This window comes from Dama dama, chromosome 5 (genome assembly GCF_033118175.1).
Source record: "Dama dama isolate Ldn47 chromosome 5, ASM3311817v1, whole genome shotgun sequence".
NCBI lineage: Eukaryota > Metazoa > Chordata > Mammalia > Artiodactyla > Cervidae > Dama > Dama dama.
In genome coordinates, this window is record NC_083685.1 from 103,410,805 (window position 1) to 103,436,343 (window position 25,539).

The following is a 25,539-nucleotide window of genomic DNA, read 5'->3' on the forward strand; positions in this document are numbered from 1 at the left end:
GTGGATGAAAGACCTAAATGTAAGGGCCAAAATTGTAAAACTCTCAGAAGAAAACACAGGGGAAAAGCTTCATGACGCTGGATTTGGCAATGGATTCTTAAAGATGACACCAAAAGCACAGGCAACAAGATGTACTGGATGACAACAAAATTAAACACTTGGGACTCCCTGGTGATCCACTGGTTAAGAATTCGCCTGCCAGTGCAGGGGTCACAGGTTCAGTCCCTGGTCTGGAAAGATCCCACATGCCATGGAGCAAATAAGCTCATATGCGACACAACTGCTGAGCCCACGCTCACAGCCTGTGCTCCACAGCATGGAAACCACTACAGTGAGAAGCCCATATACTGCAAGAGAGAGCAGCACCCCCTCACTGCAACTAGAGAAAGCCTATGCGCAGCAGTGAAGACCCAGTGCAGACAAAAAGTCAAGTAAATAGAAAAGAAATTTTTTTTTAAATTAAACACTTCCATGCATCAGAGAACCCACAATCAACAGAGTGAAATGGCAACTCACAGAATGGAAGAAAACATTGGCAAGGGTTTGCTGTGGACTGAATTGTGCCCCTCTGCCACCACATTTATATGTTGAAGCCCTAATTCTCAAAGTGATTTCATTTGGAGATAGGACTTTCAGGGGGTGGATTAAGGTTAAATGAAGTGATAAGGGTGGGTCCTAATCCCATAGAATTGGTGCCTTTATTAGGAGAGGCGGGGGAGAGAGACCTTTCTGCTGCACACACACTGATGAAAAGCCACGCGAGGACAGGGTGAGAAGACGGCAGCCTGCAAGGCAGGAGGAGACCCCTCACCAAGAAGCCAACAGCCACACCTTGTCCTTGGACTTCCTAACCTCGAGAACTGCGAGACACCAATTTCTGTTGTTTAAGGCATTCAGTCTATGGTATTCTGTTATGAGCGCCCAGGCAGACTAAGGCAGGGTTATCATCTGGAATATACAAAGAACTCCTGCAACTCAACAACAAGAACTAACCTGATTTTAAAATGGACAAAGGACATGAATAGATACTTCTCCAAAGGTGATATGCGTGTGTGCTCAGTCATGTCCGACTTTTTACGACCCCATGGACTCCAACCCGCCAGTCTCCTCTGTCCATGGGATTTCCCAGGCAAGAATACTGGAGTGGGTTGCTGTTTCCTTCTCCAGGGGATCTTCCCAACTGAGGGACTGAACCCCAGTCTCCTGTGTCTTCTGCATTGGGAGACAGATTCTTTACCACTGTGCCACCTGGGAAGCCCAACTAAGATATACCCATGGTCAAAAGTAAATTAAAAGATGCTCAACATCATGGAGACGCAAATCAGAACCACACTGAGATACCATATCATACTCATTAGGATAGCTACTACCAACCCAAACCAAACCAAGCCAAGCCAAACCAGAAAATAACAAGTGTTGGCAAGAATGTGGACAACTCTGGAACTCTTGTGAACTGTTGCTGGGAATATAAAATGGTGCAGCTGCTATGAAAAACAGTATGGTGGTTCCTGAAAAAAATAAAAAACAGATTTTACCGTATGATCCAGCAATTCCACTTCTGGGTACACTGCCCCCAAAACTGAAAGCAGGGTCTCAAAGAGATTACTGCACATCCATGTTCACAGCTAGCCAAAAGGTGGAAGCAAACCAAATGTGCACTGATGGATGAGCAGATACACAAAAAGTGGTTTATACATGCAGTGGAATATTATTCAGTCTTCAAAAAGAAGAAAAAGCATAGATGAATCTTGAGGAAATTGTGCTAAGTGAAATAAACCGGGCAGAAAAAGACAGAAACACTTGTATGATTACACTTACGTGAGGTTCTTAGAGTAGTCAGATTCATAGGAACAGAAAGTAAAACGGTGGTTGCAGGGGGCTGTGGGGGGTGGGGGTGGTGAACAGGAGTTACTGTTTGATGGGGACAGAGTTTCTGTTCTGAAGAAGAAACAGTTCTGTGGATGGATGGTGGTGATAGTTGCAAAACAGCATGGATGTACTTAATGTTACTGAGCTGAACACTTCATAATGGTGAAGACAGTAAACTTTATATTACATGTATTTCACCACAAGTTTTTAAAATGTGATAAGAAAGACAAAACAAAGCAAAAATTATAGTGGAGAAGGGAACTGGATTCATCTCAATTTAGGCAGAAGCATCTTGAATCATGGCTCAGTGGTAAAGAATTTGCCTGCAAAGCAGGAGACGCAGGAGACAAGGGTTTGATCCCCGGGTTGGGAAGATCCCCTAGAGGAGGGAATGACAACCCACTCCGGTCTTTTTGCCTGGGAAATCCCATGGACAGAGGAGCCTGGCAGGCTACAGTCCATGGGGTCCCAAAGAGTCAGACACGACTGAGCACGCAAGCGCATGTGCATGTACACACACCCACACACATCTTGAGTCATAATCTTTGTTCAGTCACATGTCCCTGCCTCTGTCTGGGACATCAGCTGGGGAACAGGAGAGCTCAGAAAGGACCCTTTACCAGGGGCTGACTTGTCTGGAAAGCAGCATAGGGGAGGTACAGAAGCCAGGCCAGGCCAGGATCACCCCCAGCCTGCCGGGTCCGGGATGGAGCAGCCGAGCCCCTGAGGGAGCTGGACCAAGAGCAGAAGCTGAGCCCCCAGCAGAGAAGTGCAGCCAACCCAACCACTCAGGAGGATTGGGATGGGGAGGGGCTGGGGATAGAACTGTTTTCTCCCTGCTTTCTCCCGACTCCTGACCTCCACTGCTGCTCAGGGCTCACCGAGAAGGGTGTGTGGGGGAGGATGGGGGGTGAATACAGATGCAGCATCTTCAAGAGACTGATGATGTGGAGAGACAATCAGAGTAAGCTCAGGGGACTCCCTATAGAAGCCTCCCCAGCCCAGGAGGGCCTCCTCAGGGCCCCACCCTCGTCTGTCCACCAACTTGCCCGGCTGCTGGCCTTCCGGGGAGCCGCCAGCCCCAGCACAGACCAGCCTGAGTCAGCAGCTTCTCCTGACTTCCCGTCTCTACTGTCAGCTGGGCCTCCTCCCACTCTCCCTCCCCCAGGGCCCGGGGCTGCCCCTCAGATCCTCATCTGCCCAGGGTCCAGCTCCTGTGTGGATCCCCACGCTCCCCTCTCCTTCTCGGTGAACTGTGCAGCCCTGGCTTTCCCTTCCCCACACTCCTGTCCCCGACTCAGCCTCAGCGTTTGGCCGGGGCCGCTGCTCCCGCACAAACCCATAGTTCACACTCATCTTTGGTCTGACGCTCATCAGACTGCTAATGTGCCCAAGCCTGAGTGCTTCCCCAGATGGACCCAGACTCAACCTTGTTCCCAATCAAGGGACAGCCCAGCTGGGCTCCACCAGCCAGGCCGGCCACACCCCGAGGGGCAGTCAGGCCCTACCAATCCACCTGCAGTCTCTAAGACCTTCTTCAGAGACCTCCCTCTGTGAATGCTCCAGTCCCTCCCGTGAGGCTCTGCCAACAAGGCCTTCCGATACTCACCGCCCCACACCAAGTGTCTCTCCCCACACTCCCCTGCCCCGGCCCACCCCCTCCTCATGCTACCGCATCCCCGCAGAGGACAGACGGTCTCAGCTCTGCTCCTGCCCATCCTGCTCAGGACAGTTAAGGCCACTCAGCTGCCAGAGGGCTTTTTAAAAACACAAAGCAAGCAAAAAAAAAAAAAAACCACACAAAGCAAGTAAATGGCTAAGATGGTAACCTTTATGGTATGTGTACAATTTAAATTTTAAAAATTATTTTTAAAAACATACAAGTCAGGCCATGTCCCTCCCTGTGGAGAACCTTCCTGTGGCTTCTTCTCACTACACTTACAGTAAAAATCCAAGACCTTTGTCACAACCCCCAGGTCTGAGACCTCTGTCCAGAGACCCCATCTGTGCTGTCAGAGGCCCCCCCTTGGACGTGCCCAGCTGGATCCCCTGGAGGAGCATCACACCTGGAAGGTTCACCAGCTCTTCACATGGGGGGGGGGGTCTTCCTTCAAAAGGCCTTTTCCCTCCAATCTCTGCATGAGCTTCCCACTCATTTCTTCAGAGATTTATCACCAGACAGAGACTCTGGCTGCCACTGGCCATCCTTCGCTGATCATCTGCATCACCCACCCCATGTAGCTCACCTCCCGGTTCATCTCGGTATTCCCGGGGCACAGAGCAGGTGCTTGGCAAACACTGGTGAATGAACACTAGAGCCCTTCTTTCACTGAAGAAACGTGTGCAAGTGTCTCCTTGCTCTTCCTCTATTAACCAGGTGCCTAGATTCACAAAATCAGTGCTGAATTAACCGGAGAATATAAAATGGAGCCAGGCTTCCCAGGTGGTTCAGTGGTAAAGGATCTGCCTGCTAATGCAGGAGACTTGGGTTTGATCCCTGGGTTGGGACGATCCCCTGGAGAAGGAAATACTCCCCACTCCACTACTCTTAGCTGGGAAATCCCATGGACAGAGGAGCCTGGCGGGCTATAGTCCATAAAGTCATAAAGAGTCAGACACAACTGAGTGACTAACCAATAATAACAACAAAATGGAGCCACAAAGCAATGATAGTTCTCCTCCTGTAAGACCTATAGACACCTCTAAACAATTACCAAGGAAACCAAACGGCTCTCAGGATGAGAACCCCATGGATATTGATGCAGGGCCTTCCAGCACCGGTATATTGGAAATCGAGTTCATGCGGATGTATCAGCATCAGCCTTATGAGACTAATCTGACTTGTAACGTACGGGGAAATAGTTCTTGAAGTCATTCAACACCAAATCTCTAAAACCATCTACTGACTCATCTCCATTCCTGACTTTATTCCCAAAGGATGGCTTTAAAAAAAAATGTGTGCTATAATCCCAGTTTCACAGTAATGGTCAACAATATTTTACAATTTTATGCTTTAAGATTTCAGGCATCTTAACTGAAACATCACAATACAGGAACTTACGTTCGATGCTTTGTTAAGTGGTAGCCAATGGCAACCACAGGGTTAGGGGCCCAAAAATTTAAAGTATCAAGTCTAAGTACCTTTTGTGCAAACTTTTCTGTTTCTTTGCTCCTCTGGGGGCCCCCTCTCTGCCAGGTGGGACAAGGGACAAACCCTGTGATGTCAGTGGCACAGCTTCCAAGAAAACCAGCAGCCACTTCTGACTCATTCTGTTGTTTCCTCCAGAAACAATGCAAGCACTACAGGGCATGCCACTCCACCCCCAGCCCCCCAGCAAAACCCCATGCCCTCCACCCACTCACTTCAATGCACTTGCCCTACAGAGATGGGGGGTGCACAAGTCCCCTCCCCCAGCACTGCTGGGCGCAGATGCAAACAGGGACCATCCGTCCACAAGTGCAGAGGTGGGGCCCCTCCCACACCCACTGCCCACCCCCCACCCCACCCCCAGGCTCACTAAACTTCAGCCACAAGGCCTCAGGCCAACAGGAAACAAGTCAGGAGGAGGCAGCTGTCTGTAGACACAGGAGAGGCGGCTCCCATGCTCCATACTGCACAGGCTCCCGAGAATCCACAAGGTTCACTTCCCGTGGCCTCTGGCTGAGAAGGTGGCTCAATGATTCACGAGCTGTGGTGGGAGATGCCAGCACGCCCCCTACTCTGACTCCGGGCAGGAGCGCAGGCGTGGTCCCTATTGCCCCATCACAGGCTCTGCTGCGCCATGTCACAAGCCAGGCCTCCTCGGCCGTGTCCCCGTCCCCTCCGATATATTAATCACAACAAGTTAAGTTTCTCTTCCCCTAAAGGGACGTGCTCCTCCCCACCGGGTCCTCCTATCTGCGGATGTCAGAGGCAGGTGCCTTTATAACGCCAGGAGACAGGGCACTCACCGGGCAAACCCCAAGCTATCTGGCCAGTTTCTGACTGTGAGTGTGTCTGTGTGTATCCCTCTGTGTGCATGTCTGTGTGTCTGTGCTTGTGTGTGGCAGTGGGAACAACTAATCTGTTTCAGGATTTTATAAACGGAAGTCTAGTTGATTTACAATGGTTGTTAGTTTCAGGTGTACAGGAAAGTGGTTTAGTTATGTACACATATATATTCTTTATCAGATTCTTTTCCCTTATAGGTTATTACAAGATACTGAATATAGTGTTATAGTAGGACTTTGTTGTTTCTCTGTTTTACATATGCATGCATCCTTAGTCATGTCTGACTTTTTGTGACCTCATGGGCTGTAGCCCGCCAGGCTCCTCTGTCCATGGGATTTTTCAGGCAAGAATACTGGAGAGGGTTGCCATTTCCTCCTCCAGGGGATCTCCCTGACCCAGGGATCAACCACGAGTCTCCTGCATCTCCTGCATTGCAGGTGGATTCTTTACCGCTGAGCCATCAGGGAAGCCCTATCTATTTTATATATAGTAGTGTGTATATGTTAGCCCCCAGCCCCTAAATTAGGAGCTTTGTTGTTGCTGTTGTTCAATTGCTAAGTCATGTCCACTCTGTGACCCCATGGACTGCAGCACGCCAGGATTCCCGGTCCTTTACTATCTCTCGGAGTTCACTCAAATTCATGTCCATTGAGTCGATGAACATAGGAGTTTGGGAACACTCAATTTAAAAACCAAAGTAAATCTTGAGCTCAACAAAATAAAGGCCTTGTGGAGGGAAGACACCATGATGGACTCTGGTTCCTTCTTGCTTTTTGCTCAGCAGGCAGACTTCTCCCCCGATGGGCACCTTCAGAAGCCTGTGGTCCCTGATAGAATCACCAAGGACCCCAGCAGTGGCTGTGGGTTTTCTGTAATGATGACAGTATTCTGAAAAGGCAGCCCTGGGTCTGGTTGAAGGGTCAGAGAAGAAGGGTCTCAGCTGGATCCCAGCCATGCTGGGCACTGTGGCCCAGGTGTCTGGAGGCTGGCAGGGTGGCCCCTGGCAGTTTGTCTGTCAGTCTGTCTAAGGCACTGAAGATCTTCCTGGGAGAACTCTGATTCTTTGGGCTGGGGGGAGGCAGGGACTGAGCCAAGAAGAAACACTGAAAGGGCCCTTTCACTGCATGCTGTCTTGGGGCAGATAGAAGCCTTGGGGGACCTGGTGGTAATGGAGGAGGGCCAGCAGCAGGCCAGGCCCCCATCTGTGGGCCCAGGAGCTGGGTCTGAGGACAGTGGGCAATGAAGCCTCCAGTGCATGGATGTGACAGCAGCAGCCACCCCAGGGTTGGGGAGGGACAGAGGGGAGGACCGCACGGCCATCAAGCCTGTCAGCATTTGTGTTGGCTCCTAGACCACTTGAGGAAATGAGGGGGAGACAGAACTTTCCTGGAACTTCCACAGGCACAGAGTGTGCGGGGCCAGCCTCAGGGCTGCACCAGCACCCTGGCCGCCTCAGGGCCTGGCGGACACCCCTTATGGACAGCAGGCAGAGTCCAGCCTTCCACCCAGCTGCCGAGTCGGCCATCGCTCTGGATTTTCTTATTGTTACCGGATTAAGTGAAATCACTGAATGTGCTGATTTCTTTTTTGTTTTCACATTCCTGAAATGTTCTTTGCTAACCCACAGGCTTCAGCTCTTTTCCTGGAGCACCAGCTGGCTCATGCAAGCAACTGCTGTACTTGGCGGGGTTAATTTATTCAGTGCCTGGAACAGGCCCTATCTCTCTCCAGCACACAACGCTCTCGGATCACGTTTTAAACACACACACAATAGCCACACACGTGAGGGATCATGTCCAGGCTACTCCTGGGATGGCCCTGTCGTTGCGGGGCCTTGCAGGGACCTCAGGAGCAGGTCTACAAGGAACAGCAGGACAGTAGCGGGCTTGTGACCGGTCCCCAGGGTGGGACCCAGGCACAATGATGCTACAGCACTGTGGCTCCCCCTGAGGACGGGTTCTTTGTGACACAGATGTGTCTGACTGGTGCGGTTCAGTGCAAAGCGACAGTCACCCGCCCTCACCAAGCTGCCCCCACCTGGTTTTTGTTCTGGGTTGAGGCCCGCCCAGAGCCCCGCCCATGCCTGCCAGGTGCCCTGCACTCAGACTTGAAGGACAGACAGGCAGTTGCTCTGTCACCAGCCTCCAGGCCTCCCCACGGCCACTCTACACCCAGGACAATGGCTTCCCACCCCTATTCCTACTCTCAACCTGACCCCTACAGTCCTATCCTGTCTTCCCACCACAAGAAGCATCCACAGCTCCCTAACCAGGCTGACTCCCTGCTGACTCATGCCCCATCCCAGCTCTTCAACCCAGAGCATCCTAAAGCAAAGGACTGCCTTGTTCCTCTGGCTCCACAGCTCTGGGCCCACTATCCTGTCTGTCATCAGTGTTGGCTAAAGACAGACAGAAACTTCAGTAAAACCAGCAAACTGCTAGAAGAATGCAGGAGAAAATCTTTGTGACCTTTAGTTAGGCAACGATTTCTTACCATCAACACCAAAAGTATGATTGGTACATAAAAATTTTTTAAAATGATAGATAAATTGGAATTCATCAAAATTTAAGACTTCCGCTCTTCAGAAGACATTGTCAAGAAAGTGCAGAGTCAAGCAACTGGCTGGAAGGGAGGCATCCACAAAACACAAAACTGATCAAGGACCTGATTCCTGAACTTATGAAGAAACTCATAAGACTCAACAACGACAGAACACACAACTCAATAAAAAATGATCAAAGATTCAAACACTTCACCAAAGAAGATAATTGGATGGCAAATAAACACCTGGAAAGATGCTCAATTTAAGAGTCATTGTTGTTGCTTGGTCACTAAGTCAAGTCTGACTCTTTGCGACCCCATGGACTGCAGCATGCCAGGCTTCCCTGTCCTTCACTGTCTCCCAGAGTTGGCTCAAATCCATTGCCATTGAGTTCGTGATGCCATTTAACCATCTCATCCTGAGTCATTAAGTACATGCAAATTGAAACCACAGGGAGACATTACTATACGTCTAATTAGAATGGCTTGAAATTTAGAAAAATAAAAACGAGTGCTGACAAAGATATGGAGCAACTGGAACTCCCATTCATTGCTGGTGCAAATACAAAATGTGCAGCGGCTTTGCAAATCAATTTAGTCATTTCTTATCGTTAAAAAAAAATAAACACAAAAGGTAATTGTGTAAACTTTAAAGATCTCATTGGCTTTACTCAAAGATTCATGAATGGGGTAGAAGCCCATCCAGCAGTGAGAAAGGAGCTCCAAGGAGGTAAACAGAGGCTAAGACCTTCACAGGGAGAATGGGCAGGAACAGGAGGCCATGCTCAGCAGAAAAGCAGGGTGGATATTGCGAAGTCACTTTCCTTTAGGGGAGGTGGGGGTCCACCAGGTCAGTGACCTCAGCCAGTGCTGATCAGGGAATTCCTGATTCACTGGTTTTAAGAACTTGTTCTGGGGAGAAGATGAAACTGTAGTGAAGTCGTGGTTTGGTGATGAGGGCCAAGCATCAGTGACTCCAGTTGGGGCTCCTTGTCTTTAACAGTATAAAATTACGCCTGCACTGATCATATAGTCCAGTAATCCCACTCCTCAGTATTTGCCCAAGAGAAATGAAAGGGTGTCTGAGTGGGAAGTAATTCATAGGCTTGGTCCTGATGAAATAAAATTCATGTTTTAAAACAAGATAAGAAAAATTTAAACATAATTTACTCTGCTTTTGGCCTCCTCCCTCCCCACTAGTGTGCATGTGCATCTGCACTAACCAGACCCCTGCACTCCCCACCCCCAAGGTGGAAATACCTGCTCAACCATAAAATCAACTTTTCTCCTCCTACAACAAGGACCTACTGTGTAGCACAGGGAACTATACCCAACATTTGGTCATAACATATAGGGAGAAGAATCTGAAAAAGAATGTATATGTATAATTGAATCACTTTGCTGTATACCTGAAACTAATATAATATTACAAATCAACTATGTGCTTAGTTGCTCAGTCATGTCTGACTCTGCAACCCATGGACTGTCAACCCAGAGCCTGTCAGGCCCCTCCATCCATGGGATTGTTCAGGCAAGAATACAGGAGTGGGCGGCCATTTCCTTCTCCAGGGGATCTTCCCAACCCAGGGATTGAACTTGTGTCTCCTGTGTCTCCTGCATTGCAGGTGGATTCTTTACCTGCTGAGCCATTAGGGCTTCAACTAAAAAAAATTAAAAAACAAAACAAAATTTATCTACTTCTGGTGATTGTTTTGGGTTTAGTTGCTCAGCCATGTCCGAATCTGTGACCTCATGGACTGTAGCACGCCAGGCTCCTCTGTCCATGGCATTTCCCAGGCAGGAATACTGAAGAGAGTTGCCATTTCCTTCTCCAGGAGATCTTCCCAACCCAGGGATCGAACCCATGTCTCCTGTATTGGCAGGCAGGTTCTTTACTACTGAGCCACCTGGGAAGCCCTTCTCCTTCTGGTACCAGTTATGTAACTCTCGAAGGTAACGTTCTGTTCTCAGTCCTGTTGGGGCCACAATGACCACCACTCACCTTATTTGTGCAGACATCTTTGGTGGACTTCATGGACAAGGCCACTACAGTACTTTCCTGCACCAGACAGTGACTGGTGCAGGAAAGATTGGTCAGATGACCTAGGGAGATAACAGGCCCCACCTGGAGGAAGTTCTTAGCTTAAATACTTATGACCTTATATTAGTATCACTAGCTATATTAACTTATATTCTACCTATTTTACAAAAGTACTGTTTCTTACATCACCAAATGATGTGTGACTGAGACTCAGATAAAATAAATGATGGTTAGGTGGTCTGAAACAATTGACCAAATATACAGTCCTATAAGATCAAGTGTAACTCTAGATGTGGGAGGGAGCAACAAGAGGAAATTGTTTCCTGGACATAACAGACTATAAGACGGGGATCCAGGGGCTTTGGGCTACTGTTAGCAGGGCCTAGTCCACTAACAGCACACTGAGTGGCCCATCAATGAAATCCTTGCCTGACTTGGGAACAAGCATTCCTACCGCCATAAGACAAATTGGTCACTAAATGCCTCCCAAACCTTGGTCAAAACTGAGACCAAAAGGGAGAGGCTTGTCAAATAAAGAACGTTGCCCACCATCCAGTTCCATAAGAACCAAGTCATCAGCCACTGCTGATGATGACCCACAGGACACCCTGAAGAATGTTCTGAGCGAAGACCAGGATGAAGCACTCTGTGCTCTGGGAAAACTGGCAGAACCAGCCTTCAGACAGTTTGATATTTTCAGGAGAAATTTTTATGAACCTGGATTCTTGCATCTTCCCATACTTAGAAAAGCACTTAAAAAAAAAAAAGCATTAACTGAGGTGTCTGCTCCTCGTGACCAGCAGCAACCTCCTACCAAGATGGGTGCTCATTGCATGCACCCCCTTCACCAAAACCACATATGTACTGGCCTCCCCTGCTTACCTCTTGGGAACAGTCCTCAGAGCTACCTGAGAGGCCATCTCGCATGTTGTAATCCTCAGGAAGCTTGAATAAACATTCCATTTCCTTCTTAGATTGACTACTGATTAATTTTTTCATCAACAGTTCATAACAAAATCCATGGCTGATTCATGTCAATGTATGGCAAAAACCACTACAATATTGTAAAGTAATTAGCCTCCAACTAATAAAAATAAATGAAAAAAAAAACCAGTTCATAACAGCAAAAAGCCAGTCCTATGGGACTATGCCTTACACTCTGTGCAGGTAGACAGCACCAGGACTGAGTTCACAGCTCAGTGGTGGTTGGAAGACACGTCAGAGAGGCTGAGCATAAAGATGAACCAGAGACTTGGGGGCGGTCGTGGTGGGATCACACTGAGCACACGCTGGGCGAATTCACGTGGGCTCCTTGCTCTGACCCAGGCCCACCCCCAACCTCACTTCCTTGCCCGCCTCAGACTGGGCTGCCCCGGCCCCAGCAGCCAGGATGTCCAGCTCCCACTTTTTTTCTTGTTTCTTCCTCCTCAGCTGCCTTTCCCACCCTCACCCCTTTCGCACCACAGGTACGGCCTTCTCTTGTATGACTGGGTATGGGAAGACCAAGTCTCCCAAAGGGATTGAAAGCAGAAAATCTGGTTTTACATATAGACACAGCATCTCAAGGGATGCGTTACATGTGGTAAGAGCTCAGAATTCTTCTGTTTGATGAATTAATGATGAAACGAGCAGGCACAGTGACCCATGGCCAGTGAAGTGGGTGTGGTCAGCAGTGGGGAAATAGAACATCACCTAGGAGTTCAGAGAGATGGTTTCTTGGTGATAAGCAAACAGGACTATGGGGGTTAAAACTTCACACCTACTAGGAAGTAGCCACTTGTAGTTCCCCAACCTAGCTGATCAAAACCACCTGCCAGACTGATTAAAAACATGCAGGCCTGGGGTTCACTCCCTGTGACCCCGACTCAGTCCCATCAAGGGTAAGTCTTGCTTCATATATATATATATTTTTTTTTTAATTTTTATTTTTTTTGCAGGGAGCCACACTGTGCAACTTGTGGGATCTTAGTTCCCAGACAGAGATTGAACCCAGGTCCTTGGCAGTGAAAAGCTCGGAGTCCTAACCATTGGACTGCCAGGGAAGTCCCTTGCTTCCAATATTTTTATAAAACTCCCAGGGTGTCTCTGAGCAACCAAGCTTGAGACCTAGCTGCCTAAACAGCCAGAAAGCTGAAGACTCATTGACAGGTAATGATTTTTTAAAAAAGGGCAGCTCTGAGAATCTGTACAGAACCCACACATACATATGACAGAAATGTGACTGGATCATCAAACTGTGATACATCCATGCCTGGCAATACAAAGAAATAAAGTACTGACACACAGAATAATATCAATGAATCAGACACAAAATACTATGAGTGTATGGTTCCATTGATATGAAGTTCTAGAAGAAGCAAAACAGAGTGACAGGAAGCTGATCAGTGTTTGTCTGGGGATGGTGGTGGGGTTGGGGCTGGTGGGCTGGGAATGGGATTAGAGGGACACTGAGGAAAATTTTGGGGTGAAGGAGATGCTTAGTATCTCAATGGCAGTGGTGGTTCTGTGGGTGTGTGCAGTTATCAAAAGTCATCGAGTTACATGCGTTCAACACGAGGCCGAGACTCGGAACCCAGGACCCTAATGGAAATCCTGCCACTGTCCTCCAACCTGCGTGGTTAGCCTGTCACCATGTTCTGTCTTCTGATTTGGAAATCTCTCCTGGATCCTCCTCCCACTCATTACTCCCAAAGTCTGGCAACATTGCCAGGGGCAGAACTGCTGCTGGTCTTCCTGCCCAGAGTTCAGGGCCACAGCCGCCTCTGCCAACAGGCTTTTCAGACACAGAACCAATCATGCCCCACCTCGAACCCCCATTTAGATCCCTCTGATTACAGACCACCCACCTCCACCCATTCCAGGGTGAAGACAAAGTGCCACATGCCTCTCTGGGTTCTCTCTCACACTCCACTCAGACCTGCTCCTGGCTGGACTGTGCACGGCTCCCCACAAGCACCACCACAGCTCCAGGCCTGAGCGCTCACCACCTCTCTGGCCACAACGTTCTCCCCAGAGCCTCCGCTGGCAACTCCTGGTCACCTTTCAGTGCCTCGGTTTCTCTACCTTGAAAAAGAGAGTCATACATGCGGGCGCCTCATGGGAATCAAAGGAAACAATCCTCTAGGAGAATTGGACTGCTTCATTTGGCACACAGTTGGCATGCCAAAGTCTCATGTTCATCATTTTAAAAAACATCTACGTGTTTGAAAAAGAAAACTGAATCCAGGGGAAAAGACACTTCCCATGCACCGGTTTTCCCCAGTGAAGGTGCAGTCCTGCCTGTTTGGCAAGACTTTTCGTGGGTGTCTCCTGTTGAGACGACGTGGACACACGGAAACTCATGTGGCAGAGGAGAGAGGAGAGATGTAGGGAAGTGAAACGGCCGCTCTGAGCACAGCCACAGAAGACGTAGTCTGTGGGGCTGAGCTGGAGGGACAGAACCGGGTCAGAGGAGCACATGTGTGCCTATCTCTGTGTCCTAACGAGAAGGGCAAGCCCATTTCTGAGTCAACTTAAAGGATGAACGTCCTGCGAAACTGAGCTAACGGTCTGATTCTAATAAGAGATTAGACTCAGTGGAAGAAAAGGGGGAATCCCCCAGAACTGAATTTCCAGCCACCAGAGTGGTGGAGATGCTGCAGAGTAAGTTGAGCCCCTTGCCCAGAGGGTGGGGGCAAAAGATGTCTAAACAGAAACCACGTAACAAGTAACTTCCTAGAAAAGCCTCTATCTCTGTCATATCTTTGAGACTGCCATCTAGGCCTCGCAAGCACAGCGTTTGGCCCAGATACTGTGCATAGGGACGTTATCCGGCCCTATGCAAGGAAGGGAGGGGGCGCTCCCCAGAGCTGGATTCCAGGGGAGAAGCCTTAGAACTGGTCCAGTGGGCGGTCCCCCCCCATAGGACTTCAGATTTCCCATGCCTGGCAACAACACCCACACAAGCAGGCTCTGCACCACGGCTGTGAACACATCTTTACACTGCCAGTAACTAGTAGCCAGGGGGAGAACTGCGTTTCCAAAGATCTTTAGACTTGAACCTAAAGTTAGATCCCCTGGAGAAGGAAATGGCAACCCACTCCAGTATTCATGCCTGGGAAATCCCGTGGACAGAGGAGCCTGGTGGGCTACAGTCCACGGGGTCGCAAAGAGTAGGACACGACTGAGCAACTAAACAACAGCAGCAGCAGTATTAATTATCCTTACTTGGCAAGACAAGAAAAGTTACAGGCAGTGAGAAAAGACAATGTTTTCAGGCTGTCAGAAGATGTTTGAAATCCATCATCAGCCCCCCAAACAAGCACGTAGCACACACTTGCCCAGCCCATGAGGATATGTTAATACCGTCAGGAGTCACTGGAGACTTGAGATGTTACGCCCACAGCAGAAGAACCTCTTTCCCCAGATAGCGCTGTTGTTCTGAGAGTTTCTGCCCCCACTTTAAATAATAACCAGCTAGGTACTTACTCCAAAACCTCCTGCTTCTTGGGAGCGGCTGACCTCGATCAGCAAGCCAGTGGTACTATTTTAGGGTTTGGTGCTGGTGGGAGGAAAACCACACTCGAGGGGCCGGGCGCCGAACATTGGAGCAACACTTTGCTCAGGAAGCAGGCGGGCTCTGCTCTCCAGGGCCTCTCCCCCGCCTTTCCCTCCCCCCTCTACCCCCTCCCATAAACTGCAAAATCACTTCTACCCTACTGGTGCCTGAACGCTTCCTTTGAATGTCTCTGAAACATAGGATTTAAAGACATAGGCTGACTGCTTTCTCGCTGATTGCTCCCTGAGATATCAAACAGAAGAAAAAGGGGGAAAAAAGCCAGTCTGCTCTGCAGAGGTGTTGTTGTTCAGCAGCTAAATTGAGTCCGACTCTTTGCGACCCCATGGACTGCAGCACACCAGGCTTCCCTGTCCTTTACCATCTCCCAGAGTTTGCTCAAACTTATGCTCATTGAATTAGTGATGCCATCCAACCATCTCATTCTCTGCTGCCCCCTTCTCCTCCTGTCCTCAATCTTTCCCAGCATCAGGGTCTTTTCCAATAAGTCAGCTCTTCACATCAGGTGGCCAAAGGATTGCAGCTTCAGCATCAGTTCTTCCAATGAATATTCAGGGCTGATTTTAGGATTGACTGGTTTGATCTCCTTGCAGTCCAAGGGACCCTCAAGCATCTTCTCCAGCACCATAGTTCGAAAACATCAATTCTTCAGCGTCCGGTCTTCTTTACAGACCAACTCTCACATATGTACGTGACTATTGGGAAAACCGTAACTTTGACTATACGGACCTCTGTCAGCAAGGCCTCAGGGCCCCTCCCCTGCCAAAGTCTGTGGCTCTTGGCAGTGACTCTTAATTCTACAACTCATATGGAAATGCAAGGGACCCAGAATAGTCAAAACAATTTTGAAAAAGAGGAACAAGGTAGGACTCACACTTCCCAATTTCAAAACTTAACTACAAAGCTACAGCAATCTAGACCATGTGATATTTGGCATAGGGCTAGACATATGCAGATAAATAGAACAGAGCTCAGAGTTCAAAACTGAACTCCTACGTTTATGGCCAGTTGATTTTGGACAAGGACACCAAAACCATTTGACAGGGAAAGATAGTCTTTCAACAAGTGGTGTTGGGACAACTGGACATCCACATGCAGAAGTATGAAGTTAGACTCCTTCCTCCCACCACATGCAAAAAATACCTCAAAATGTAAGAGCTAAAAAATAGAAAACTCTTAGAAGAAAATATAAGTATAAAACTTTGTGACCTCGGACTAGGCCACGTTTTCTTAGATATCACACCCGAGACACAAGCAACCAAAGAAAAACTAGATACATTGGACTTTGTAAAAATCAGAAATGTTTGTGCTTCAAAGGACACTATCAAGAAGTGGGGGCTTCCCTGGTGGCTCAGTGGTTTTTAAAAAAAAAATCCACCTGTCAATGCAGAAGACTCGGGTTTGATCCTTGATCCAGGAAGATCCCACATGCCACAAAGCAATTAAGTCCATGTGTCACAACTACTGAGCCTGTGCTCTAGTGCCTGGGAACTATAACTACTGTGCCCTAGGGTCCCAACTACTGAAGCCCATGTGCTCTAGAGCCTGTACTCCACAAGAGGAACCATCAAAATGAGAAGTCCACACGCTGCCACTGGAGAGTAGCCCCCACACACCACAGCTAGAGAAAAAGCCTGCGTGGCAACAAAGACTTAGCATAGCTAAAAATAAATAAATAAAATTTTAAAAAAAAGAAAGTGAAGAGATAATCCACATGATGGGAGAAAATATTTACAAATCACATATCTAATAAGGGTCTATTATCCAGAATATAAAGGACAAGTAACCCAATTGAAAAATGGGCAAAGGAGCCAAACAGAATTCTTCAAGGAAAATAATGAGACATACAAACGGCCAATAAGAACATGGAAAGATATTTGCAATTATTACGCATTCAGCTCAGTTCAGTTGCTCAGTCGTGTCTGACTCTTTGCGACCCCATGAACCGCAGCATGCCAGCCTGTCTATCACCAACTCTTGGAGTCCACCCAAACCCATGTCCATCAAGTCGGTGATGCCATCCAACCATCTCATTCTCTGTCGTCCCCTTCTCCTCCTGCCCTCAATCTTTCCTAGTATCAGGGTCTTTTCCAATGAGTCAATTCTTCGAATCAGGTGGCCAAAGTATTGGAGTTTCAGCTTCAACATCAGTCCTTCCAATGAACACCCAGGACTGATCTCCTTCAGGAGGGACTGGTTTGATCTCCTTGCAGTCCAAGGGACTCTCAAGAGTCTTCTCCTACACCACAGTTCAAAAGCTAGCGGTACGAGAATCAAAGCTACAATGAGATAGCACCTCACATCTACTAGAATGACTACAGCTGGAAAAGAAATAGTAAGTTTCAGCAAAGATGTGGAGAAACTGAACCTCTAGACATTGTCTGTGAGGGTGTAAAATGGCACTGTTGTTTGTTTAGTTGTTTAGTTTATGTCGACTCTTTGCGACGCCATAGACTGTAGCCTGCCAGGCTCTTCTGTCCATGGAATTCTCCAGGCAAGAATACTGGAGTGTGTTGCCATTTCCTTCTCCAATAAAATGCCATGGCATCTGTGAAAAAAATTTGGCATTTCCCCAAAGATAAAGACAGTCACTACTGTGATCCAGTAATTCCACTCCTAGGTATGTACCCCCAAAGAACTGAAAACAGGAGCTTAAATAAAAATCTGTACACGAAGGCTCACAGCAGTACTATTCACAATAGCCAAAAAGTAGGAAAAAAATCCTCATCAATGATGCATGGATAAATATAATGTGAGATCCATACAATGGAATATTATTCATCAGTAAAAAGGAATGAAGTTTAAAAAAAAGGGCAAAGTAGTGGGACATGATACAACATAGATGAACCTTGAAAACATTATGTTGAGTGAAAGAAGCCACATCAAAAAGATCACAATTGTATGAATACATTCATATGAAATTTCCAGAATAGCAAATCCATAAATACAGAAAGTAGATTAGTGGTTGCCATGGGATGAAGGGAGGAGTTAGAAAGGGGAGTTACTGATAATCACTCCAGGACTCCCTTTTGGGGTGATGAAAATGTTCCGGAATTTGACAGTGGTGACTGTTGCACAACTTTGTCAATACACATGAAAATTACTATATTGTACACTTCAAAATAGTGAATTTTATGATGTGATTTATACAAATTTCACAAATGATACTGTAAAATATTTGATGATGTGGAACAAAGATGGCAATACAGTGGAATATATGGTCATGTATTAAGTTTGCATCAGCACTGAACTGAAGATGCAAAACTAGGGCTACAAAGGGTCAACTATATATTTATTTTTAAAAATCTGTGTGTAAGTGGACCCATGCAGTACAAGCCCAGCTGTTCAAGGGTCAACTGTAGAAATATCATATGATCCCACTTCTGGGTATTTACCCAAAGGAACTGAAATCAAGATTTCTAAGAGACAATAACACTCCCTTGTTCATGGCAGTGCTATTGACAATATCCAGGATGTGGAATCACCCGAAGTATCCATCAGCAGACAAATGGATAAAGATGGTACGTATATACAATGGAATGTGATTCAGCCTTAAAAAAAGTGAGAAGAGTCCACAGACTGTGACAACATGAATGAACCTGAGGACATTATGCTGAGTGAAATAAACCAGTCACGTAAGAACAAACACTTCCTGACTCCACATATCTGAGGAACTCTAAAATAGTCAAATTCACAGAATCAAAGAGTGGAACGGTGGTTGCTAGGGGCTGGGGGAGGGGGAAATGGGGCATAAAGTTTAATTAATTAATCAACTGGCATAAAGTTTCAGTCAAGCAAGATGAGTAAGCTCTAGAGATTTGCTATACAGTGTTGTACCTCTAATCACCAATCATTTATTGTACACTTAAACATTTAAGAGAGTAGGTCTTGGGACTCCCCTGGTGGTCCAGTGGCTAAGACTCCATGCTCCCGAAGCAGGGGGCCTGGGTTCAATCCCTGGTCAGGGAACTAGATCCCATATGCTGCAACCAAGACCTGGGACAGCCAAATAAATTTTTTTTTTTAAAAACAAGACAGAGTAGATCTCAAGTTAAGTGTTCTTACCATGGTAAAATAAAAGTTTAGAAAAGAAATGACAAAAAAGAGGATGTTACGTCTAGGTGCTGAAATGATGGAAGGTTCTAATTGTCTTTATGTTCTTAAGATTTTTTTTGACACTAGCTGAGATGAACATGGACTGTTTTATCATTTTAATAATACAATTTAAGCACAATAACCATTAGGCATTCTAAGAGCAGCAGACTCTAGGACTTGATGGCTTATTCTGCAGAGACTAAGTGCAACGTGATCCCAGGCAGGCTTTCTTAAGTGTAGAAACAAGTAAACCCTGGACAAGATGTCCTCTGTGGGGACAGGGAATCTCAGAAGAAAGGGAGGTGATGGACCATGACAGTGTGTCCAGGTGTCCACTGGCACAGAAGCTGCACAGGACAAGGGTGGTCTACTTCCTGGGCTGGGTCCATGACCCCAAGCTAGCGCTGAGAGGAAATCTCTGTGCCAGCCAAGTTTATAAGCGCCTCAGCGGGAAACCTGCCCACTCTCCACGGAACAGAATTTACTAAGCCTTAGCCAAAAATCAAAGCCTTAAAATGTTCTGTTTGCTCTTGGAAAAAATAAATCTATCAACCCTAAAAATACCTAGGACAAAGCCAAAAGATGAAAATGACTCTGAGTGGGTTTCAAAGAGATATTTGATGAATCTTTGCAAAGACTGTCAGAGTAAGAGTCCTTAGGACCCTTGCATTATAGTGGAGACATGCCCTCAAGGACGTGTGATGAAATACATGAAAGGACACCCTCCCAGGGGCAAAAACAGCTGAAAACTCTTCACAGTGTCTACCTTTCATGCAGCCAGACAGACCCTGTGCTTATTACTGGAAAATGACTATAAACAGAAACTGTTTACGTGATGTGCTGATGGTGGTGGTTTAGTCGCTCAGTCCTGTCCGATTCTTCTGTGACCTCGTGGACTGCAGCCTGACAGGCTCCTCTGTCCATGGCATTTCCCAGGCAAGAATACTAGAGTAGATTGCCAGTTCCTCCTCCGGGGGATCTTCCCGACCCAAGGATCGAACCCGTGTCTCCTGCTTTGGCAGGCAGAATCTTTACCCCTGAGCCACCCGGGAAGCCCTACCTGCACACAGAGACTCTGAAACCTGACATCGGCATGTAAGATAGTACTAGGTTGGCCAAAATATTCATTTGGGATTTTCCTAAGATCTTTTGGAAAAACCCGAATGAACATTTTGTCCAGCCCAATACACTGCTCTTCTTTGTAAATATCTGTGTGACCGGACTATAAAAAATCATTCCTCCTTAAACTTGACTTTTATGTTAACCTAGCCATCTCTTTAGATGACTTTTTAATTTAGTTCTAAAGCATCAAATTTCACTGTAGGAAATTACATAGAGAGAAGTAATTACAGAGGGAGACACACCGCACAAGGAGAGAGATGGTTAGTGAGGTTGCCCTTTGTATGAGCTCTGGACAGGGGTTACTGCACCCTCCCTGAGGAAACAGGAAGACCAAACTCCTGCAAACACGTGGCTAGGAACATAGGCTGTTGGCTTACAGTTTATGCCTTGATATACTGTCATAAAAACACCCCTGGGGGGGCCAGATGAACTCACAGGCCCAAAGGAGCCTTGACAGGTCAGGTCGCCATGAGGCGAGTGTGGCTCCAGGGCTGGCCCCTCCCCACTCTCCTCCCACCCCACCCCAACCACCCCTTGCTGCTGGGGCCACACACCTGCCACCCACACAGCACCTCCCTCCTGGCTGTGTGAGGATGCTGAGGGAGGCAATGCATATGTTTGAACTGTTTAATTAGCCAGGAATAGGAAAGCAGCGATTCTTTCAGCTTCAAAGCAGATGTTGAGCTAAGTGGGTAGAACAAGAGCCCCAGAGCCTGCAGGATGACTCAGCCCCAGTCCCCCACAGGTCCCAGGATCCTTGGGGATGCGTCCATTCACCTGACTTTCCTACCATAGGGATTCTGACACCAAAAGGCCCTTTCTGACGTCCAGCGGCCCTTCACCTCCTCCCTCCCAGCCTGGTTTGCTGGTTAAGCTGAAACCCCTGCACCCTTCCCAGCCTCGGGTTCCCAAAGGCCTCCCCACCCAGTCTGAATCCCAAGACCACCTCGTTCCACCAGGCTCCCCATCAGCTCCCTGCTCAGTCAGCCACCAACTGGGATCTGCACATCACCATCTTTCTGTCTCCAATCTGGGTCTCTGGATGGAACTATGAAGACTGAGCTCCCCCGAGGGAACATGGCCCTCATTGCCCCTGAAAGAAGTGAAAGTGTTAGTCATTCAGTCATGTCTGACTCTGCAACCCCCTGGACTGTAGCCCACTAGGCTCTTCTGTCCATGGAATTCTCCAGGCAAGAATACAGGAGTGGGTTGCCACTTCTGTCTCCAGGGGATCTTCCCGATCCAGGAATCAAACCCAGGTCTCCTGCATTTCTTTACCATCTGAACTACCTCACCTCACCATCAGATTCTTTATCACCTGAACCACCTTACCAGGAAAACCCTCATTGCTACTGAGTAATTAATTTATTCAGCTCTAACTATTTTCATGTTGAACCTCCCAAAAAGCATTTATTCTAAGAATTTCTTGTTAACTCAAAGGGGAAAGAAAGGTCGTTAGCCTGACTAATCGCAGGTCGAGCATTATTCAAGCCAGCCTTACTACTATCAAAGCCTACATGATCTCCACCTGATGACTGACTTGTTTCTTCCTGATTCTGAACTTTCTGTATTGGTGATGGGAGATAGGGGCAGGGATCAGGGCTGATGCCCCTCTCCCAACCCTCAGCAACAACTTTTGAACCTTTGCTCCTGGAAAGGTACATAAGATACAAGGAAGAGGACTTCCCTGGTGGTCCAGCTGTTAAGAATCCACCTGCCAACACAGGGCACACGGGTTCAATCCCTGGTCCGGGAAGATCCCATATGCCACAGGGCAACTAACAAGCCCACGTGCCACAACTACTGAAGCCTATGTGCCTAGAGTCTGTGCTTTTCAACAAGAGAAGCCACTGCAATGAGAAGACCACTTGCTGCAATCAGAGAGAGGCCCCATGCAGCAATGAAGACCCACTGCAAGCAAAAATAAATAAATTATAAAAAAAGAAGGTACAAAGAAGAAATGAATAAAGAAAAAGCAGCAATTAATGAAACCAAAAACATTTTTAACATTTATTAGTCCCAAAGACTAATAAAAGTAAAAGCTGGTGTTTTAAAAGGACTAACAAGATAGAACTTCACACAAATTTAATCAAAGAAGAAAAAAAGAAGGCATCTAAATTAGAAACAAGAAAGAGGATATAATTATATATATGGATTTGTAAACTGGGCGAAACAGATAATTTTCTAGGAAAACATAGATTACCAAAATTAACTCAAGAAGAAACAAACACACAAGATGCTTCATCTACTCAGTGCCCAGCAGGCATGGACTGAGCAGTAAGATACTTTTAAAGCCATCATATGGGCTAATATTTTTTAAAGGGATAACAGTGTCAGCAAAAATGTGGGAAATAGGACTTTCACACACTTGTATGCATGGATCTTGGGAAGAAGCTGGAGAGGAGATTGTAAAAGGGGACTTTCGGGACTTCCCTGGTGGTCCAGTGGCTAAGACTGCACGCTCCCAATGCAGGGGACCCAGGTTCGTTCCATCCCTGGCCGGGGAATTAGAGCCCACCTGCCACAGCTAAGAGTCTGCATGATGCAACCAAAGATCCCGCATGCCACAACTAAGATGTGGCACAGTCAAATAAGTATATCTATTTTTAATTAAAAGAATAAAGGGAGACCTTTCACATTTTACTCTCTGCACTTCTATGAGTTTTTATAAGAATGTGCTTTAAAAATGGAATTTCTAAGCCTGTATACACAAGGACTAATACCACAACCATTACTATCTGTTTAGATTGGAGAACAAAGTACTTTGAAATGAGAATGTAGACTTAAAATAGTTTATGGATCTGAAACATAAGAGGTAAGAAAAAGGAGAAATAGAAAAATAAGCATCAGAGTACAGACTGGATATGATGCAGAAGAAAATCAAACACCAGCTCCGTGAGGGCAGGAGCCCTGTCCTCGTCCTTCTGCCCCTTGCTGAGAGCCCAGCACAGGGCACTGAGTAAGTGTTTGCTGAATACATGAAAGAAAAATGGGAGGCATATATCCAAAGCTACTTTGGAAATTTCAACTTCAAAAGAAAAAAGTGCAACAATTTTACTCAAATGTATTTTATTAATGATGGTGGTGGGTTAGTCGCTAAGTCATGTCCAACTCTTGCGATCCCATGGACTGCTAGACTCTTCTGTCATGGGATTCTCCAGGCAAGAATACTGAACTGGGTTGCCATTTCCTTCTCCAGGGGATCTTCCCAACCCAGGAATCAGAGTCGGGTCTCCTGCATTGCAGGCAGATTCTTTACCAACTGGGCTATGAGGGAAGCCCAAGTATTCTATTAATATTATCTTGAAATGCAAGATTATTCTTTTCACTGAAATCCTGTTACACTCTTCATATAACCATTAAGTTTGAAATTTACACTTTGGTTATTTTTCTGCATCCAACCTTCAGTTACAGGGATGTGGTTCAGGCTTCCTGGTGGCTCAGTGGTAGAGAATCTGGCCCCCTATGCAGGAGACACAGGTTCAATCCCTGGTCCAGGAAGATCTCACATGCCTTGGAGCAACTAAGCCTGCGCACCACGACTATTAAACCTGTGCTGTAGAGTCTAGGAGCTGAAACTACTGAAGCCCACACACCCTAGAGCCCATGATCCACAACAGAAGCCATTGCACTGAAACTAGAGAAAGCCCACACAGCAACAAAGACCTAGCACAGTCCAAAATAATAATTTTTTTTTATTAACCGGTATCTCCAGGGTCTCCTGCATCGGCAGGTAGATTCTTTACCACTAGTGTCACCTGGGAAGCCCCAATAAGTAAATAAATATATTTTTTTAAAGGGATGTGGTTCATCTTGGTTAGTCTGTTACTATATTTTCACCAAATATTTTAATAATATTTCTATGCTGGTATTCATATTTGTTAAAATTCACAGTTTTCATCTTTTCCTATTTCGTAGCATTACATCAGTTTAAAAAACTGATAGAGCAGAGCGAAGTGTTAATCATTCAATCAAATCCGACTCTGCAACCCCATGGACTGTAGCCCACCAAGGCTCCTCTGTCCATGGGATTCTCCAGGCAAGAATAGTGGGTTGTCATGCCCTCCTCCAGGAGATCTTCCCGACTCAGGTATTGAACCCAGGTCTCCCTCACTGCAGGAAGATTCTTTATCATTTGAGCTACCAGGGAAGCCCAGAGAGAGTGGTTCAAGGAAATATAAAGGTCATGTTGACAGTATAAATATGACTCGACAGTTAGAAGGGTCACTATTTTTTTCCTATTTTTAATCAGCTTTTTGGTTGTTGTATAGTTGATTGGAAGGGTCGTATTGAACAGGACTGAACTGTAAGCTGAAGAGGTGCACGTCCTTTATGGTGTGTCCTTTATGTGGCCAGCCAGCCAGGTGAACAGGGATATGCAGGCAGGAAACACAGTAGTGAATACTGAACAACTGGGATTAATTGGCCCCCTGATGCATTTGCTACCAAGGATTAGAACACTTCATAGTTTTTTATGAAGCTCCTGAAATAGTGGCAACAAATCCCACATGCTTCCCACATGACTTTCAGACAAAGCAACATGGCCTCTTTGGTAAACCAACCAAGTTCTTCCTCAAAGGTAGAATAACATTTCTCTCTGAAAAATCCTATGAGTTTCAAAGGAAAACAACAGAGGCTTCATTTACTGTTTCACCCCTCAGAGATAAAACTGGTACAGCACACACACTAATGGAACGTGTTTTTAGAACTGCCCCAAAGTTAATGATACATGTTTTGGCCAGAGGGAAAACAGAACAAGCGGTTAGCAGAATTCCTCTATCAAATCATGCTCTGAATTTCAAGGAATACATATGGTGTGCCACAGTGAAGAGAAAGAAGCACTCAAACCTCAAATGGCTTTACCTGTACTGCTAAGGTGTCTGGACTTGATAAGCCCTAGTCAATGAGGGGCTTCTCTTGTGGCTCAGCTGGTAAAAAACCTGCCTGCCGTGTGGAGACCTGGGTTCGATCCCTGGGTTGGGAAGATCCCCTGGAGAAGGGATAGGCTACCCACTCCAGTATCCTGGCCTGGAGAATTACATGGACTGTATAGTCAATGAGGATGATTTAAGCAAAGAAGCAAGGAGATAAAACTCATACTTTAGAACAACTGCTCTTATGGCAGCATGGAGGACAGATTATAAGGGAGTAAAGCTGGAAGCAAGAAACCGGTTTCCAGGCAATTTAAACAGTCTAGATGAGATACCATACATGGAGAGTGAAAGAGAAATTCATAAGACACTGAATCAACAAATTGTTGCTGTTGTTCAGTCGTGAAGTCATGTGCGACTCTTTGGGACCTCATGGACTGCAGCATTCCAGGCT

General features: G+C 46.7%; 1 protein-coding gene across 4 annotated transcripts in view; it reads right to left on the reverse strand.

Moving 5' to 3' along the window:
- SPECC1 (sperm antigen with calponin homology and coiled-coil domains 1) overlaps window positions 1-25,539 on the reverse strand; it is a 198,288-nt gene that overhangs the window by 148,439 nt on the left and 24,310 nt on the right. Inside the window, exon 1 of one of the 4 annotated variants that reach the window (XM_061143590.1) lies at window positions 14,910-15,031. The exons of 2 other annotated variants lie outside the window; for them this stretch is intronic. The gene's annotated coding sequence lies outside the window, so the exon portion shown is untranslated. Of the gene's footprint in view, window positions 1-5,387; window positions 5,676-14,909; window positions 15,032-25,539 lie in introns of those variants that run through there. One more of the 4 variants, XM_061143588.1, reaches the window with a different exon arrangement.